Source organism: Lactuca serriola, chromosome 7 (genome assembly GCF_051521515.1).
Source record: "Lactuca serriola cultivar US96UC23 chromosome 7, Lser_US96UC23_V15, whole genome shotgun sequence".
Classification (NCBI taxonomy): domain Eukaryota; kingdom Viridiplantae; phylum Streptophyta; class Magnoliopsida; order Asterales; family Asteraceae; genus Lactuca; species Lactuca serriola.
The window spans coordinates 155564133-155570100 of NC_136414.1; the positions used below are offsets into that span (position 1 = coordinate 155564133).

Here is a 5968-nt window from a genome sequence, read left to right on the forward strand (position 1 = left end):
CACATCTTACAAATTGCATTTCTTTTGTTTTAAGCCCAAATAAATTTTTATAACCCTTACATGTCTCAAAATGCTGGCACTAATCTCCTTAGGAGGTATGATTTTCATCATCTTCACACCTTTAATTAATTCCGTTTTACCTGTGATTCAAGGCCAAAAGTATGTTTAGATAGGGTCACTGTGATTTTTAAAGTATCTAAATTCCACTACTAGTTGCACAAATTTCATTTACCCTATTTTGAAAAGAATAATTATATTACAACAATATGTTTTTTTTTTTATGAGAAATGAAATTTAGTTCATAGGAAACTATTGTCTCATGCTCAGTCAAAGGATGATGTATAGAGGTAATTGTATTTCTTGCTTTATCATGAGATTATACCATTTATTGGTTTGAAGCTTGATGGACTTTTGCTTGGACACGTAAGTGTTCATCATGAAAATTGTTGTCTTGATAGTTTTTTTTAGGACGTATACATTTCTTTAATGGTAAAATAAAGGTTTTTTATAGCTCCAATTAGATATTTGTATTGCTTCGTCAAAGGACCTCCACAATGCCTATCATAGGCCGTGATTATCACGGCCCTCAAGACGTACCTAGTCTGTTTATAATAATGTAGCTTAAGATTATATGTCAGAGACGATAAGGTCTCTTAGTTTTAGCTTATCAAATAGTAAAAGACCACGTAATGCTAAATTTGTTGATGAGTGTAGTTGTTTTTGTATTATTATTATCACACTGCAATTAAAGTGAAGATGCATTATATGGTATATAGCCACACAAATGATGTACAAGGCTTTATATCTTGACACAAAGTATATCAACCGTTATTGTTTTTCTTTGATACTTTTTGTTACAATATTTGGCTATTATCACTTACAATTCATTAAAAAATGGTTTTTCAGATTTTCATCATCGTTATGAGAACGGTTGCATCCTTTACTAGTTAAAAGAGTTTTGAAACCAGGTACCGGATACCGGCGGTTCCTGGACCGTTTCCAAAATTCAAAGAACCGGTGTGACTGGTTTTGTTTGAGGTTCCAACATTTCAAGAACCGCCGGTTCCGGTTCCTGTTCCGATTCCAGTCAAATAAGGCGGGTACCCGCCTTTGATCACCCCTAATAACAATAGTATTTTGTCACTTTGGTTCAAAAAAAAGCTAGAAATAGCCATCTTGAACAACTTTCTAGTAAGATATAGGTCAGTCTACTTTTTTCCTAATAAACAGCTGCCTCAATACCTCGTAATAAATTATGTCAAAAAGATATGTGAGAAAATTACACAAACCCAATGTTGATAAATTTTTGGTGTATAATTTTCTTGATGATTTGTATCAAATATCTTTTTACTAGATTAAGTCGTGTCCTCATTAACTCCATTAAGTCAAAAAGAAACAACACCTTAGTTGCAAAAAACTTGGTGTACATTTCCGATTTTGCTAATGTTGGTTTTATTTGTTCTTGTTGGAACTATCTTGAAGATGCAATCTTTTAATCTTCTCTGGACACAACAAGGAGAAAGTAGCATCTGGATTGGTGGAACCTTTTGTTGACCAATAAGAATGAAGGTACATATTGACTTGGGAATTCATTGATTCCTACTCAATAATGTTCCTAGTCCAAAATTGGAGTATTTACTGCAGTTCCAATGGTTATGGGTTTCATACTTGAACTTGGGCTACTTAAGGTTTGTTCACATTCACTTGAAAGATATAAAAATAGCACTGATACTTGTAGATTATTTTTAAAATTGATTTTGCAGGCCATTTTAAGTTTCATCACAATGCAACTTCAGCTATGCTCTGTATTCTTCACGTTCTCATTAGGAACTAGAACTCATTATTTCGGAAGAACAATCTTACATGGTGGTTCTAAGTACAGAGCAACTGGTAGAGGCTTTGTTGTACAACATATAAAATTTGCTGATAACTATAGGCTCTACTCAAGAAGTCATTTTGTGAAGGTGTAAGTATTATTTTATTTATTTATATAATATAATTAATGTTTGTTAGTTTACATTAATAAGTAATAATAATAATAATAATAATAATAATAATAATAATAATAATAAGTAATTGTTTGTGTTGTGAAACTGAAACAGGCTGGTAGTGACATTGCTTCGTATAGTTTATATTGGTTATGAGTACACTAAAGGAGATAGTGTTTCGTATGTTCTGCTGACACTGAGCAGTTGTTTTCTTGTGCTTTCATGGCTGTTTGTGTCATATATCTTCAACCCATCTGGCTTCGAATGGCAGAAGTCTGCTTCCAGTTATTTTATTTTCTTTTTCCAAATTCATGAATCTATCTTATTATATTTTGATGATTGGTATGTGATGAGAGTTGTGGAATATTTTAATGATTGGACTAATTGGCTTATGTATAAAGGTGGAGTCGGAGTTGGGAATCCTGGTGAGATGAAGAACAATCAGAGGGCGTGTACTTGAAACTATCTTATGCTTGAGGTTCTTCATATTTCAAGCTCCATCTCACTGGAAATAATACATCATTATCGGTATTTACTACTTTTATTGATTTCACTTTATTTTCTACGTGAAAATATACTAACAAAAAATACATTACATGACATGATATGTTGGTTGAGTAGCTTTACGGGCTCTCGTGGGTTGTGTTAGATGGAATTGTGATGATATACTCTTTAGTTCCTAGGATCAAGGATTGTCTATTAGCCTGAGGTATTATCTGGTGTTAGTGATGAAAGACAAGGTTCATATTCAAAGTGTTGTAGAGCTAACAAATGGATCTTCAGGTATGCAATACTCTAGGCATAATTATAAAATAAAACTATAAAAAAATTTCATTTTTTGATATATATTTTTTGTTTTGTTTTGCAGAGGATACTAAAGAGCAAAGTGATAGTGATTCCCCTGACAATAATCCACAGTACAAAACCATTTATGTTGGCAACCTTGGCCTTGAAGCAAGACCTCTTAATCCTAAAATTTATCTGTATGAGACAAGTCTTGAGCAATTAAGAGCTGAAAGTTGTAATAAACTCAAAGTAGATGGAATTGTACCCTTACTAATGTTATTAGAAACAAAGTAAGTTAAAAATTACAAATTAATTGACAATTTTCATTCTTTTTGCAGGTGTGTCATTTTTTTAATTATTTCATGCAAACTGGTGGTGTGAAATAGAATACAACTAATGTTTGTCTCACACAACAAAAAACAAGTGCATTGCCATCAACACAATTAAAATATTTCAAAGTCTGGAAGGTTTAAATATAATAACCAATATTCACATTTTTCTATTGCCATCAACAAAAAACATGTGTCTTTGTTATACATACAAATTAGGAAGTTAGATCCGACTTTGGACATGGATGATTATTTGTTAGTTTTATAGGAATGTATAACCCATTTTAGCAATGTATTGTTTTTGTTTAACATTTGAATGATTCTTTGTATGACATATTATAATTTGTGCAATTTATTTTATTTTTTGAGTATCAAATTTTATTTTATATTATGCAATGGATAGTATTTTTTCTATATGGTATTTTATTTCTATTATGAGACATTAAATGCAAATTTAATTTAAAAATTAAGAAATACATAAATATATATTTTTTAAACATTTAAATTTACGATACGCAAAAATGTGTGTCATCTTCGTTTATGACATGGCCTTTCTTGACAGGGGTTTTAATGATACGCATTGCGTGTCATAAATGTGCGCCGTAAATGCGCGTCGTCTATAGATGACGCGCAAAGCGTGTCGTCTCTCTTTATGACAGGGTCTTTCTTGACGCGCATTTGCGTGTCGTCTGAGTGTTTTACGACGCGCATTGCGCGTCGTAAAAGGCTGTTTTTCTAGTAGTGTTGACTTTTAGGGTTTGGTCAAAATTGAGGACTATTAAGCCTATGGTGGGGTAAAATGGTCTTTTCACCCTTCTGTGAGTGTAGAAGGGTTAGTCTAGTTCTTAGGAGCCGATATTAGTTAGAGATAATTATTATGTGTTAGGCGGAGGCTAGACCGGTGGGTAGAGTTCGAGATTTCCGAGTCCGAGGTTTCTTTTGCTAGCTTACGAGGTGAGCCTTCTCACTATACTTACCTGGAGTGGTAATTTATGTGTGACCAGAGGGTCTTATGTGTAAGTGTTGTGTACTGAGATATCCTGTTATTATTCTGTGATATACTTGTTGTGTATTGTATTGAGTTACTGAGTTGTGGACCGGAGGGTCCCATTGAGACACATTGACCGGAGGGTCCTATAGAGTATAGCCTCGAGTGGAAATAGTGTTGTATGTGGTATTTTAGGGAACTCACTAAGCTTTATGCTTACCGTGTTATGTGTTATGTGTTTCAGGTAGTTCTGAGGATCGCGGCAAGGCACCGACATGATTGTACACACTGGCGAGAGATTATTTTTATGATTCTGGGATTTGTGTCTTATTTGTTGACATTTGAGACATATGTGATTTTGAACTATGAAATGAGTTATATTATGTTTTCAAAATGAGAAAAATTGTTTGAAAATTTACGTCGTTACTACGAGGGATCACAAACTCTACAAACTTCCTGGTTTCATCGTAGCTCTCCTTGACTCGAGTACGGATCCTCTGCTTCCAGTAGTATGGTCCCATACTACCTTCCACATATATATGTACTTTCCTCAAGGATTGCCTTCAATCCGCCAAGTCACCCTATATCCATACAATTAACCCTCATCTAGACAAGGCTCCCATCACTAGATCTCATCTTAGGTTTTCCTAGGGAAAACTCCACACCACTCTCTGCCATCAGCTGAAGAAGGAACTCCCGCTAACATCCTCTAACTAGCTCATGAATACAGTTACATATCACCAAAACCAGATAATTCTTCGATTGAGAGGTCTCCCACTACAACGGTTGGACTGAAACAAGGGTTGCACAATAGCGTTAAAACCTAACCTTGTAAAATTATTTAGTTCCCATAATATGTAACTGAGCATATTTGTTTACTAGATAGCTGAAGCTAGAGAGAACACCTAAAAAGCAAAAATCAAGCAGCATTCAAACATCAAGTAATCAGAACCAAGCATCACCTAATCAGGCCATCTTATCACTGACTAATCAGTACTAGCATGCAAGTCTACAAGCTCATGCAATAAGCATACTAAGGCATCTCTCATAGCATTCTATCATGCAAATACTGAGCAGATCCTTAACCCTAACTAGCATACTATCCACAGATTCACTGATCAAATCATATCAGATAACATGTATGGGTATTTTGGGAAAACTACTTGAGCTCAGTCGATTGCATGCACCATACCCTTTCTTGTCTTACAAAAACCATTTTCTTAAAAATACATTTATTTTTGAAAAACTTTACCAAATCCTCAGTTTGAGTTCAGACATGCTCGAGAGTATGTCTGAATCCCTCAAACCAAGGCTCTAATACCAAATTGAAACATCCCAAAAATTAGAACCAAAAATTTCATTATTGATCTAATAAAACATTAATCGAAACATTGTCATACACCCAAAAGATCAAAGTATGTCAATACATAAAAACATATCAAAGTAATTCTCAAAATGCGGAAAAAAAGGTGGTGTGTGCTCTACAGTCATCCCGGGATCTTCCCTTTCGATCCTGAAGTACCTGAAATATAAACTGAAAACTGTTAGCACAAAGCTTAGTGATTTTCCCAAAATACCACATACTATACACGAATCAACACGTGATGGGCCCCGCCCAATGAGTGTAACGGGCCCCGCCCAGACTCGCATAACGGGCCCCTCCTACTGAGTATAACATGCCTCTTCCAAACTCACACAACGGGCCCTGCCCAATGAATATAACGGGCCCCACCCAAACAAGCATAACGAGCCCCGTCCACATACAAATCTTATAAACATAACTGATAATAGCATATAAGATAACCATTAGGCCCCGCCTAGTAAGCATATAAGCACATACACATACAAGAGTCACACACACATCTAATATTCTAGAA

At 34.8% G+C, this 5968-nt stretch overlaps 1 pseudogene; it reads left to right on the plus strand.

Moving 5' to 3' along the window:
* Window positions 1-1649: 1649 nt before the first annotated feature.
* LOC145064477 (callose synthase 10 pseudogene) lies at window positions 1650-2448 on the plus strand (annotated as a pseudogene).
* Window positions 2449-5968: the final 3520 nt, after the last annotated feature.